At 37.1% G+C, this 14,975-nt stretch overlaps 1 pseudogene; it reads right to left on the minus strand.

Annotated features, from left to right (window-relative positions):
- Positions 1 to 754: 754 nt before the first annotated feature.
- Positions 755 to 1,809, minus strand: LOC148114259 (uncharacterized; annotated as a pseudogene).
- Positions 1,810 to 14,975: the final 13,166 nt, after the last annotated feature.

The raw sequence follows: 14,975 nt of genomic DNA on the forward strand, positions 1-14,975 counted from the left end.
ACTTGTTCTTCAGCATTCCGTTCTCGCCAGATATCTCTCAGTTCCATATCATCCATCATATCAAAAAAGGATTTAGGCAATCTAGCATGCGTTTGGATGTTTTACAAAGACCCCTTTTTATCTTTTTGGGTATCCAGTACTCCATTCCAGTCACCCAGTAATATACACGATTTATAATCCCATTGTATTAATTTGGTATGTAAAAGCTTATAAAAATTTTCTTGTTGTTGATTAGATGCATATACTCCAATTAAAAGTATTTTCCCCTTCTATTAAAAGTTCAATTGCTATGAATCTTCCTTGGGCATCTGCTTCAATTAATTTAGCCATTAAGTCTTTCTTTAAATATATAACCATATCATTTTTCTTCTCTGGAGCAGATGCAACAAAGTGTGTTCCCAATCTTGCATTTAACAAGTTTTTTTGGTCTTCTGTTCTGATATGTGTTTCTTGCAGACAGATTACTTCATTTTTAAACTGTTTCAAATAATGAAATATTTTCTTTCTCTTTTGCGGTGAATTTAAACCATTAACATTCCACGTTAAAAATCTAGTTGCCATTCTTGGCACCTTGAAGCTTTTGGAGTGCCAACTGAAAATCCTCTGAATTTTCATCTTCGGCCTTGCTCCTCCCACTGCTTCTGTTTTTGTAGTTTCTTGGATTATCATCTGGGTTGCTGTGTCTTTAATTCTTGTTCTTTACATTTGGTTGCCGCTCGAGTCTGTCTTTGACCCTTTGATTCTTCTATTTTTTTCAAATGATTCCAGAGCTTGAACAATGCCCGAAGGTTGCAGTAAATCTTCTTGGGTAATCGAGGCCCCTCCTTGAACCTGTGCCTGCATTCCTTCCTTTCCCCCTCTTTCTTGCCATCTCTGTTTCTTTTCTTCTCCCGGCTTCTGAAGACGGTGGGCATCCAGCCTTTAGTACATTGGTGTAAAAATCTCTTGCCTTCCAAACTGTATTGAGACGATATCTTTCTCCTGAATAATTCACCACTAATCCAGCTGGAACTTCCCATCTGTACTGTATTTGGCGATTTCTAAGTTCATTGACCAAAAAGGCATAATCCTTTCTAGCTCTCAACATTTTGGGGGTATTTCTTTCAGTACTAAAACCTCCTGTCCTACCACTTGGAGTTTATTTTTGTAAGAAACTTGTAAGATTTCATTTCGTGTCCTCCTTGTAGTAAAATAAATTACAATGTCTCTTGGTAATTGTCTCTGTCTGGCAACCCATGAATTAACATGGTAAATTTTATCTATTTGCCATTCAGACTCTACCTTTGAATCTCCAGTTATTTGTGCAAAAGCTTCTGCAAAAATCTTTCTCAAATTCTCTTGTTTGTTTTCTCTCAAACCTCTTACTCTCAGGGCAAACTCCATTGCTCTATATTGTTTCATTGTAACTTCTGCATCTGTGTTTTCCATCTTAGTTTGAACCTCGCCCATTTTATTCTCCAAATTCAAATTGAACTGATTAATTTCTTCCACCCTTTCCTCCAACGATTCGATATATCCTGCCAGACCATGAAGCGCCAAAACAATGTCTTCTCTTATTTCTTTATTTCGAATTTGAATTACCTCCTTAATTTCAGCCATCTCCTCAGACACATCTTTGATTTTTTCCTCAAAAACAGAGGTAATTTTTTCTTCCGAAACCAAAGCTTGCCTCTTTAAAGCCTCGTGAAGGGCTTCAAGTGTCAGTATTTGAGGATCCAGTGGGGCTGACAAAGTCTGCAATTTAGATGGTTGAGCCGGTGATCCCCCAGCACTTTTAGAAAGACCAGTTTTTATTTGTTTTGAAGCCATTTTCTAGTTTTAAAATTGCACTTTTTTCAACAGCCAAATTGATAAGTCCAATAAATTCGATTAATTCCACTTTTCTGTAAGTATTATGGTTTGTTAAAAGTCACTACTGTGTTTTTTGGTCTTGAAATCTTAGTTCTTTTAAGGTAAAATCCCTTAATTTTAAACGGGGCTGTCAACGTTGATAAACACTTTCCTCTTAACTTTCACTTTCCACACCCCTTTAGAGTTCCGGCACCATTTCCTTTCCTCTGTGTTTTACAAAATAGCCTCAGAAGGAAGAAGTATAGATACAGAGTTAAAGTTCAGTACTTACAATTCCTGTAACTCCTGTCTTTGCTCTGCCTGCTTTTGAATTCACTGTTAATTGTTGATTGCAGGGGTGGTTGCGGCGTCTTGTTCTGCTTAAAAGTAGAAGAGTCCCGGATCTGGAGCTCTGTCAGGCTTCTAGGAAGCTCTCACCCTCCAAGCTCCAGAATTATTCCTGGGGCTTTTGGGAAGCTCTACCTTTGCCCGGCTGCTCACCTCCCCCTCTTCTCCCGAGGGGAAAGATTCCAAACCGCTAGACAGCAGATTTACGCTGTCTTGGCAGTTTTACAAGATCACGAGGCTGACGATCCCAAAGGAATGTCTTCCAACGCCTGCAGTGCCACCGGAAGTCCCCTTTTTTAACGTATATTACTACTCCCCTCTTTTTCCCCCCCGCTAGTGAGGTAAAGGTTTTTCCCAAATTTCTTATATTCTAAATATTTTCCATCTTTTTTTCTTATATGAACTTCCTGGAGGCATATTATGTCAGTATTCTGCTTAACTAATTTTGTGAGTATTTGTTTTCTCTTTCTGCTATTATTTAATCCATTAACATTAATTGATGTTAGTTTCCAGTCCTCCATTTCTAATTTTCTTGCTTGACTTTAGTTTCTGTTTGCTCGTGTAGTTCTTTGAGGTCTTGGTTTCTTCCCTTTTGTCTCTTTGCTTTCCTTTTCTTCTATCTCCTTCTTCTCCGGGGTTCCTTCTTTTGAGTTCCGTTGATAGAGGGTTTCCTCTTCTGGTGCTGGTGCTTCTATTTCTTCCTTGCTGCTTTGTTCCTCCTCCGTTCCTCTCAATTGGTCAAGGAAGTCTTGTGCGGCAAATTAAGCTATCTATTTTAATTTTCTTCCCCTGTCAGGTAATTAACATACCTTCCGGCAGTATCCATTTAAACAAGATGTTCCTTTTATTTAATTGTATAGCTAAAAATCGATAGTCCCTTCTCACTTCCCTCACTCTCCTGGGGACCTGTTTCAAAATTATCACCTCTTTCCCTCTATATGTTACCAGTTCTTCTCTCGCCATATTGTACAATATATCCTTCACTTTTTTCCTCGCGAATCTGACATGGACTTCCCTGGGTAGCCTATTCCTTCTGGCATAATTGGTCTGCACTCTATAGACTTTGTCTAATTCTTTAATTGCATCCTGCTTATCTTGTTGTAATATTTCTGCGATCAATTCAGCCATCACTTGTCCCAGGTCTTCCTCTTTATCTTCTACTATGTTTTGAAAACGTAAGTAAAAAGATGCTCTATCCATCTCTAACTGAATTATCGAGTCTTCTAGCTCTCTATTTTGCACCATCAATTTCTGATCCACTGAGTCCAAATTCTTCTCATTTTGTTCCATCCTAGTTTCCACCTTTTTTATCCTTTGTTCATTATTATGTATTGATTCTTGTATCTCATTCATCTTATGATCTAAGGCTTGGATATCCGTCTTTAACTCTTCGTGGTTGTTAGACATCTTTTCTTGCATCTTCAGCATAGTATCTTGGATTAGTGTCAGGGTCGATTGCATGGCTTGCATAGTCGGTATCACCACAGATTTTTCTGTTTTAGACAGCCCTTCTGTCGATCTCTGTGTTGCTGGTGAAGTCATAGTTATCGTAGGGTTAGAGGTAGTCTTCTTTCCTGTTTTTAATACCGTTGATGAAAGACTTGTCATTTCTCCCAAGACCTTTTTTTGGTCTCTTACTATTCTTTCAATATTCCTCCAAATTATCATTCACTGACTATCTCTTCTCTTTATCCAATGTTGTCTTATTTCTTATGTTACAGAAAATGCTCGGTTTTTTTAATATCCTTCAGATATTAAGTAGCTAAACTTATCAATCTATATCAGTAAATCATTCAATCCATCAATATCTATAACTAAAAATACTTAATTTATAATAATAATAATAAATTTATAATTAATTTATAATTAATTTGGTTATATTCACAAGCAATTAAGTACAATGATTATCAAGTTATTATTGATAAATTAACGTTCTATATCACAGTTATGATATGTAACTTATCTTAAGTAGACAACTTGTTTCGTAATACTAACACCAAGCAGGAAATTAATGAAAAAGGTGTCACAAATTTAAATTAAAACTATATGTATTATATGAATTTATAAATGTATATAAATGTATCTAAGTTATATAGAGATCTAGAGATATATAAATGTATATAGAAATATGTAAGAAAAATAAATATAAATATATAAAGAGGTAAATATATTAAGATATGGAGATGTCAAGATATAATTAAATTACTATATGGGTCAAAAGTTCTTCTCCTGTTGTTAATTCGTGGAAGTCATTACTGTCCAATCACCAATGACTTCAGACTCCTACTATTTCCAATGCCAGCTGATCTAAGTAAGAGTTCCTTCCTCAGTTAATCTCTGCAGCCACTCTTCAGCTATCGCACCATCAGTTCCTAATGATGGCTGCACTTCCTGTTTCTCCCCCCTCGATTACTGCCAAATCTCCATCCATCTAATTTTCCATCCAATCTGTGGCTGTGAACAACAGAAGTTCTCCCATTTTATTCTTTTATTGAATAGCCCAAAGGCCTTTTCAAAAAAAAAAAGATAAAAAGATAAAACAAACAGTTACAGAAATAACAGTCTAAAAATATATGAGTGTTACATATGCCTCCTTCCATGAATCTGGCATTTTTGCCTTTATTAATAAATTATTAAATATGTTCAACATTATATTACTAATAATCTCTTGTAATGTTTTATATAACTCCACTGGTAAACCGTCTGGTCCTGGTGCTTTCCAACTTTTTTGTTTTTTTATTGCTTCTGTTACTTCCATCATTGTTATTCTTTCTTTTAACAATACTTTGTATTGTTCTGATATTTTAGTCAAATCTGATTTTTCCAAATAGTTTAGTATCTCTTCCTCCGGAATTTTCTCTTGAGAGTGGAGTTGCTCATAGTATTTTTGAGTTATTTTCTTTTTCTCTTCAATTCTATATTGTAGTTTCCCTTCTCCATCTTGTAAACATTTTATTATTTTCTTCTCCCTCTCTTTTCTTAACTCATATGCTATCTTCCAGGTTTGTTTGCATTTTTTTTAAAGAATATGTTTGGTTGTTCTCAATATATTTGCTAATGCTTCTTGTTCATTCAAATTTATTTCATGTTTTTTCAATTCCATCAATTTCTTAATTTTTTTATTTAAGGTATCTTTCTTAAATTCTTTTCCCAATTTTTTATAGTCCTCTTCTAAACTTCCTTGTTTCTGCCACTTCTTTTTGTTCTTTTTTGCCAAGTACGTTATTGCTAGGCCTCTGATATATGCTTTCATTGTATCCCATAAATTTTGAAGTGATATATCCTCTTTCTTGCTTATTTTAAAAAATACTTCCAATTCTTTTTCTGCAAAGTCCTGAAACTCTTTTTCATTTAAAATTGCTGCATTCAAAGTCCACCTTGTCTTTTTCTTTTGCCCTTTCCATATTATTGTAATTGGGCTGTGATCAGCCCATATATTAGAACCAATATTTACTTCTTGCACATCTCTGTAAGTCCCATTGACACCCATATCACATCTATCCTTGACCATGATATATGTCTATTTGAATAGAAAGTGTATTGTCTCTCTTTCAAGTGTTTTTATCTCCAGATATCTTGAATACTTAATTCTTCTATCATTGTAAAAAACGATTTTGGCAGTGTACTTCTAGGCTTTTTATTTACCTTCATTGTTTTATAGTCCAAGCCTGCATCTATTATCGCATTGAAATCTCCCATTATACATATATTTTCATAGTCCAATTATGTAATTTTCTTGTGTAGTTTCAGATAAAATTCTTCTTGTTTTTCATTCCGTGCATATAGTGCTATCAAAAGTATTTGTTTAAAGTTCATTTTTATTTCCACCATCAAAATCCTGCCTTCCTCGTCTTCAAAAATTAACTTGGGTTCTAATTTTCTTTAATGTACAATACCACACCTCTTTTACTTTGATGTGTAAATAAGAGTCCTAATTTTGGATATTGTAACAATTTTAAATGTTGTTTTCTAATATGGACTTCTTGTAAACATATAATGTCCATCTTCAAAGTATTTAATTTAGCCAATGTTCTATTTCTTTTTATGGCCGCATTCAATGCATTTACATTTAAGGAAATTACTCTAATTTCTTCTTCCGTTTTTTACTTATTACTAGTTTTAAATTTCATCGCTCTTGTCTCTCTTTGTTCCATTGGTTCTTTGGCTCTGGCTCCCTCTCTTAACGCTCTTTCCTCTTTTGCTTTTTCATCTTTCTCTTCCTCTCTCTCTTTTGCCCCATCTACAGCTCCCAAATCTTCCTCCAAATGCACAACTTTATTGAGTACATCATTTCGGCATAGATTGAAAGCAATCAGTTTAGCACTCCCCATATCTAGTTTAGGAAGAAAGTGGTAGAGGCACAGCCACTTGCTGGGGACTAGCAGTCCCGATGGTGGCCACTGGACTTGGCCCCAGAAATGATGGGGGTGATGAGGCTGGCAAAGCCACCACTTCAGCAAGTGGCTTCATCCTCCATCCCAATCAATCAATCAATCAATCAATCACTTTATTGTCATTGTACGTGTATATACAGTATACCCATAAAACAAAATTCACTTAACACCCAAAGACCAGGTCCAACACACATAACAATCCCCAAACACACTCCCACCCACCACAATTCTCCACCCCTAAACCACCCAAACATCCACACAACAGACCAAGTAATACTATCCAACAGCTCACTGATGGTGGCCCTTTAGTTCATTGTTGAATGCAATTATAGTTCTGGGATAAAAACTATTCAGAAAACATGTGGTCTGAGTTTTAATTGTTCTGTATCTTCTGCCAGAAGGCAACAGTCTAAAAAGATTGTAAGCAGGATGGGAAGAGTCTCTGAGAATGTTATGCAACTTTCTCAAATAGCGAGATTCGAAGATGTCGTCCAGGGCTGGTAGCTGGAGTCTGATGATATTCTGGGAAGTTTTAATGATTCTCTGTAGAGCTTTTTTGTCTGCTACAGAGCTGCTCCCATACCATGCAAGAATGCCGTATGTCAGGACACTCTCAATGGTGCTGCGATAGTAGGACAGAAGTAGATGCTGAGATAGATTTATCTTCCTGAGCATTCTCAGGAAGTACAGCCTCTTCTGTGCCTTCTTCACAAGCATGTTAGCATTCATAGTCCATGAGAGGTCCTCCAAGATATAAATGCCTAGAAATTTAAAACTACCCACCCTCTCCACCTCCTCACCATTTATGTACAATGATAGATGTACATCTCTCTTCCTCCTGAAGTCAATTATAAGTTCTTTAGTTTTTGTGGTGTTAAGTGTGAGATTATTTTCATTGCACCACAATGTCAGCCCTTGTACTTCCTTCCTGTAAGCAGACTCATTGTTCTTATTAATGAGCCCCATCATTGTTGTGTCATCTGCAAATTTAATAATTGCATTGGTGTTATACAATGGGTGCAGTCATGTGTGTACAAGGAATAAAGGAAAGGGCTTAGCCCACAACCCTGGGGGGCTCCTGTGCTTAGTATCAGAGTAGAGGAATGGTGAGATCCCATCCTTACTGACTGTGGCCTACCTGTCAGAAAATCCCTTATCCACAAACAAATCCTCTGATTTATACCCAAATTGGACATTTTAAAAAACAACCTGTTGGGTAAAATGGTGTTAAAGGCAGAGCTATAATCCACAAATAACAGCCTTGCATATGTCCCCTGTTGTTCCAAGTGACTCAATACAGTATGGACAACAAGAGACATAGCATTGTCAGTTGATCTATTACCCCTATATGCAAATTGGTATGGGTCCAAAGTAGAGGGAAGACTAGCCTTAATATAATTCAACACCAGCCTCTCAAAACATTTCATGACAACAGATGTTAAAGCTACTGGTCTATAATCATTAAGAGATACCATTACTGTCTGCTTAGGGACTGGCACTATAATAGATGTCTTCAGGCAGGTAGGGATAGAGCACTGCGACAGGGATAGATTGAAAATATCTGTGAACACTCCAGCTAGCTCTGCAGTACAGTCCCTGACAACTCATCCCAGAATTCCATCAGGCCCAGCTGCCTTCTGTCCATGCACTTCAGACTGAGGAACTTCTCCCTCAGCTGCTCCACTGAGGAGCTGTGGTAGGCTGTCAGGTATCTCCACCTGATTCCTCCCATCCCGCTCTCCACCTCAATACTTGAGTGAACGACATTCTAGGGGAAATCAAGGGAAACTCAGCTTCAGCTGTCTTCGGTGCCCTCCTCTACCAGAATTCTTCCTCTGCCTGATAGAGTTCCCCAGTTGCCATGGCCTTGTCCTCCACTGCCTGTCACTTGACTTTCTCTGCTCAGGCTTTCAGGTGGGTCACCGTCACCTGGGTTCTGAAATCTGCCTGGGCCACCCCCGGGACTTTCTTTGCTGTTGGTTCCCTTTTGTGCTCCATCTCCATGATCTTCCTGGAGTCTTCCTCCGGAGCTCTTCCAGACAGCTTGCTGGGGCTCAGGACCCCAAAATTTTGGTTTGTTAGTTGGATTTTGGTACAGCTGGTTTAATGTCAGGGTTCTGACTGACAAATCCAGCCAAGCAAGCACTGTTGAGACAATCCAATCTCTATGTAAAACTTTATTGAGTACATCATTTTGGCACAGATTTTTTTTAATTCAAGTTTTTATTTTTAAAAAATTTATACGTATCATTGTGTGAATGGCATGATGTTTGAGTATCATACATGTCAATACATATAAACATATTCCTAATTATTACATTCCATTTTCCTTATTCCATATTATTTACTCCTACCTTTTACACAGTTTTAATTTCCATATAAATATTAACTAGTATGCAATAATATCTAAACTGATGTGCTTTAGCATCCGTATTATCTTCCATTATTATTTCAATAGTATAACCCTAAAAAAAAATACAAAAATTGCCCGTCTGTTTCTTTTCTGCTGTACACCATATTTCACCCATTTTTACAACAATCCCTCTCCTTTCCTCTTCTTTCTCCTCCCTCTCTTCTTTTTTTAAAATAAATTTTATTAGTTAAAAAGTACAAACAAACATAAATACAATGATACAACATACAAAACAAACGAACATCAATCAAGTCTTACGACTTGCTCTTAAAGTTGTTACATCGGTAAACTATTTTTCCCATATTTATCTATATATCTATATATTTACATATTTACATGTGAAGCATTAATATATGCTCCATCTTTAAATGATTACATTCCTTAATTGATACTCAAAATTTTGTCTCAAAAATTGACCTTATTCTTTAGTGTCCCTATGAATGTATTTCTAATTTTTTCTCCAACCAGTTATACCATTTTTGCCATGCTAAGTAGTACTCTGTGTCATCTTCCTCTTGTAGCTCTTTTGTAAGTTTATCCATTTCTGCGCAATCTGTGATTTTAGTAATTATTTTGTTTTCTGTCAGTATGTATTCATGTTTCCAGTTTTGGGTGAAGAGTATGCGGGCTGCAGTTAGGATGTGGATAATTAAGTATTTTATCTCTTTCTCATACTGTGTTGTGATTATTCTGAGTAGAAAGGTTTCCGGCTTCATTTCCAACTTCTGATTTGTAATTTCTTCTATCATTTTTCTTATTTCCTGCCAATATTGTTTCGCCTTTCGGCATGACCACCATAGATGGTAATATGTTCCTTTATGTGAGTTACATTTCCAGCAAATTGGAGAGGTGTTTGGAAACATTTTTGCTAGGCGCGCCGGTGGGAGGTGCCATCTATAGAACATTTTGAACAGATTTTCCTTGTAGGGTATAGACATTATCAGTTTATAATTTACAGTCCATATTTTTTCCCATTTGTCCAATTCGATACTATACCCAAAATTTTTTGCCCAAGTTATCATGTTTTCTTTGACCACTTCTTCCTCTAATTTATATTTTAATAAGTAATTATATATTTTGGTTATCATTTTCTCGTCTGTTCCTTGTAAAATTTTATCCAATTCATTTGGTTCATTTTGAAATCTGAATTGTACCCGATCTGTTTTATACTGTGACTCTATTTGTAAATATGGCCACCAGTCTATGTCTATACCCTGTTCTTTCAATTCTTGTCTCGATTGTAATTCTTCTCTATTGTTCAATAGATCTTTGTAATTTCTCATTTTCTCTGTGTCCATAGTGTTAGGATAGATCAACGCCTCCATAGTCGATAATCATCTCGGAATTTTATTATAATGTATTTTTCTGATCTCTTGCCATGTTCTATCTAATGATCCTCTAATAATGTGTTGTTGGAAATATCTGTGATGTTTATCTCTTCCCTCCCACAAAAATGCGTGCCAGCCTCATTGTAGGTTGAATCCCTCTAGAAGTAGTGTTCTCTTATTTTTTTTTATTCGATTTTAATTGGTTTTAAATTTTATAAATCTATGTGTTTTAATATGGCTGTACACCGCCCTGAGTCCTTCGGAAGAAGGGCGGTATAGAAATCTAATAAACTTGAAACTTGAAACTTATTTTTCAGATCTATCCAGGCTCTTACCCAATTTAATGATGCCGCCTTATAGTACAGTTCCCAGTCCGGTTACCCTAATCCTCCTTTCTCCCGGGTGTCTTGCAAGTATTTTATTTTAATTCTGGCCTTCTTCCCCTGCCAAATATACTTTGCTATCATTTTATCATTTATCAAAGTCTTTGAAAAAATCCTTTCCTGGCCAAATCGGAGTTACTTGGAAGAGGTATAGCAGTCTGGGTAGTATATTCATTTTAATGGATGCAATTTTCCCTAAGAATGACAATTGTAGTTTGCTCCATATTTCCAAATCTCTTTTAATCTGTTTTGTTAATTTAGTGTAGTTATCCTCTCTAATTGATGTTGCTTTATTGGTGAGCCAAATTCCCAAATACTTTATTTTCTTTACTATTTGTATTCCTAATTTATCTTCTAATTCTTTCTCCTGTGCCTTTGTCAAGTTCTTCATTAATGCTTTTGTTTTTTGTTTATTGATTTTGAGACTGGCCTCTTTTCCATATTCCTCTATTTTCCCTAACAGTTTAGTTCCTGTTGTTTCTGGTTGTTCCATGATAAACACCACATTATCAGCGAAGGCTTGCAATTTATACTCTTCTTTTTTTTATTCTCAGACCTTTTATTTCTTTGTCTTTCCTAATTTCATTTAATAAGATTTCAAGGGATATTATCAACAATAATGGGGATAGAGGGCATCCTTGCCTCACTCCCTTTGATATCTCAAATTTTTCTGTCATATCCCCGTTGATCATAATTTTGGCCATTTGGGAGGAGTATATTTTCCTAATCATGCTTAAAAATTTATCGCCAAATTCCATCACCTCCAATTGTAGTATAAGAAAATTCCAATTTAAGTTATCGAATGCCTTCTGCGCGTCCAGGAAAATTAGAGCTTTTCTCATAGTATTCAAGGACGTTAATGATTGTTTTCATATTATTTTTGATCTGTCTTCTCGGAACAAAACCATTTTGGTCTGAGTAGATGTATTTATCAATAATTGTTTTCAGTTTCTGCGTAATGACCAGCATGAACAGTTTGTAATCCACATTTAACAGTGATATTGGCCTGTAGTTTTGGATTTGTGTGGGATCAGTGTCTTCTTTTGGGATAAGTGTAATTATGGTTTCAGCCCAGGAATTGGGAATTTTTGCTTCTAAGAGTGCATCGTTGAAAACTTGGAGTAGAAACTCGTCCATTGGATGCTGACACTTTTTATAGAATTCTGTTGGTATGCCATCTGGTCTGGGAGTTTTATTGTTTTTTTGTTTTTTCCTTGCTTCCAGCAATTCACTCATAGTAATTGGTCTATTTAATACCTCTTTGTGAGTCTCCTCCAATTTATTTTACGTAAACTCGATATTTATCCAGTTTATGTAAATATTCCTTGATCTCCTCTTCCATGATTTCTTCTTGCTTGTAAAGATTCTGAAAGAAATTTTTTGCTATACGTTTTTTGTCTTGATTTATGTGGTATATTTCCCCTACCTCATCTTGCAGTTGATATATGTTCCTCTTCTCTTTTTCCTTTTTCAATTTATACACTAACCAGCGACCTGTTTTATTTGCATGCTCAAAGTGTTTTTGTTTTGCCAATTTGATTTTCTGTGCAATTTCTGTTTGTGTAATTAAATAAATCTTATGTTTGACAAGTTTTAACTTTCCTTTAATTATTTTATTATGGGGTTGTTGCTGCAATTCTAATTCATGTGTTCTGAGTTCTGTTAATAGGTTGTTTCTTGTCTGTTGTTTATCTTTGTTTTTCTTTGCTGTATTCGAGATGGTAAGGCCTCTTATATAGGCTTTGACTGTATCCCAGAGATTATGGAGTGTTATCTGTTCTTTGGTATTTATCTGAAAAAACATATTCATTTCTTTCTCGATCATCTGTGCGTGTTTCTTGTCTTTAATCATTCCAGTGTCCATCATCCACCTTTTTTGTTTCTGATATTCTTTCCATACTATTGTTATTGGGCTGTGGTCTGCCCAGGTATTTGGTGATATTTCTATGACTTTTATTTCTTTCCTAAATTCTGAGGTCGTCCAGGCCATATCTATTCTGGACCATGATTGGTGTGGGCCAGAATAGAATGTATATTGTTTTGCTTGTTTATTTGCCTCTCTCCAAACATCATGTAATTGTAATTCGTCTGCCATGTCTTTGAATGTATCTGGTAATGTTTTTTTCCTGGTTTTGTTCTTTTTATTGCTCTGATAATCTTTTTTGGTATCCATGATTGCATTGAAATCTCTTATGATACAGATATTCTCATATTCCAGATCCTTAGTTATGTTATGTATTTTTTTTAAAAAAACTTACTTTGATTTCCATTGGGTGCATATATCGATATTAATAACATTTTTTTTTATTCTGTTTGTATTTCTATCATCAAAATCCATCTATCTGTGTCTGTATATACTTGCTTTGTTTTTAAATGTTTCTTAACTCCTCTCTTTTCTGATCCGCTAATGATGTGTATAGTGTTCCTAATCTAATCTTAGTGTTTCCTAATCTTTGGTTTTCTAATAGTTTTTGATGTTGTTTCTTAATATGGACTTCTTGTAAAATTATGACATCCATCTCCAATTTATATAATTTTGTGAATATGTGTGTTCTTTTGGTTGGTGAATTTAGTCCGTTTATGTTAATTGAGGTCATCTTTAGTTCTTGTTCCATTATTGTTTTCTATCTGTTTGTTGTTCTTAGTCTTCTTGTGTTTCTTGTAATTACTTGTGTCTTTTCCCTCACTCCCTCTCTTTCAATTCTATTTCTCTCTCCAATCTTCTTTTTTCTTCTTGATCTCTTTCTTCTTTTTCTATCCGGTGTTCCTCTTGGCTCTTAGTTTTTAATTCTTCTCTGCTTTCCTGTTCCTCTTCCAACACAAAATGCTGATCAAAAAAGTCTTGTGCTTTTTCTAAACTGTCAATCTTGTATTTTTTTCCTGCCAGGAAATCAGTAACCCTTCTGGTATTAGCCAGCGGAACAATATTTTATATTTTTTCAATTGTGTTGTTAAGAAATTATTTATTTATTATTTATTTATTTATAAGTCAAATTTCTATACTGCCCTACTCCCGAAGGACTCAGGGTGGTGAACAGCCAAGATAAAATACAGATAATACAAATATTAAAAAATCCCTTAAAATTATTAAATATTTTGGTCGAAACACAGATTAAAACACCCAATTTATAAAATCACGAATTAAAAATTTAGAAGAGGAGAGTTAGCCCAGGCCAGCCTGCTGAAATAAAAAAGTTTTGAGAGCACGACGAAACATGCGCAGGTCCGGGATCCTCCGTATCTCTGGGGGGAGCTTGTTCCAGATGATAGGTGCCCCCACAGAGAAGGCTCTCCCCCTGGGGGCCGCCAGTCGACACTGTTTGGCCGACGGCACCCTGAGAAGCCCCTCTCTATGGGAGCATACTGGTTGGTGAGAGGCTATTGGTAGCAGAAGGCGGTCTCGTAAATATCCCGGTCCGATGCCATGGAGCACTCTAAAGATGGTAACCAAAACCTTGAAGCGCATCCGGAAGACCAGCGGGAGCCAGTGCAGCTCGCACAGGAGGGGGGTCACATGGGAGCGCCACGTCGCTCCCATAACCACCCGCGCAGCCGCATTCTGGACCAGCTGGAGCCTCCGGGTGCTCCTCAAGGGGAGCCCCATGTAGAGAGCATTGCAGTAGTCCAGGCAGGAAGTAACGAGAGCATGAGTGACCGTATTTAACGAGTCCCGATCCAGAAAGGGACGCAACTGGCGAATTAGGTGGACCTGATAAAAAGTCCCTCTGGCCACAGCCGTCATGTGCTCTTCCAAAGACAGCCGTGAGTCCAGGAGGACACCCAAGTTGCGAACCCTCTCCATGGGGGCCAATGACTTGCCCCCAATAGTCAGTGATGGCACCAGCTGACTATATTGGGATGTCGGAAACCACAGCCACTCGGTCTTGGATGGGTTGAGCCTGAGTCTGTTTCTCCCCATCCAGATCCGCACGGCCTCCAGGCACCGGGACATCACTTCAAGGGCATCATTGGGGTGGTCCGGGGTGGAGATGTACAGCTGAGTGTCGTCAGCATATTGATGGTACTTCACCCCGAAACCACGGATGATCTCACCCAGCGGCTTCACATAAATGTTGAACAGGAGGGGCGAGAGGACCGACCCTTGTGGCACCCCACATACAAGGGGCCTCGGGGTCGACCTCTGCCCCCTTGTCAACACGGACTGCGACTGGTCAGAGAGAAAGGAGGAGAAACACCGTAGGACAGTGCCCCCCACCCCAACTCCTCTAGCCGGTGCAGCATGATACCATGGTCGATGGTATCAAAAGCCGCTGAGAGG

This window comes from Pantherophis guttatus, chromosome 4 (genome assembly GCF_059756535.1).
Source record: "Pantherophis guttatus breed Tessera chromosome 4, ASM5975653v1, whole genome shotgun sequence".
Lineage (NCBI taxonomy): Eukaryota > Metazoa > Chordata > Lepidosauria > Squamata > Colubridae > Pantherophis > Pantherophis guttatus.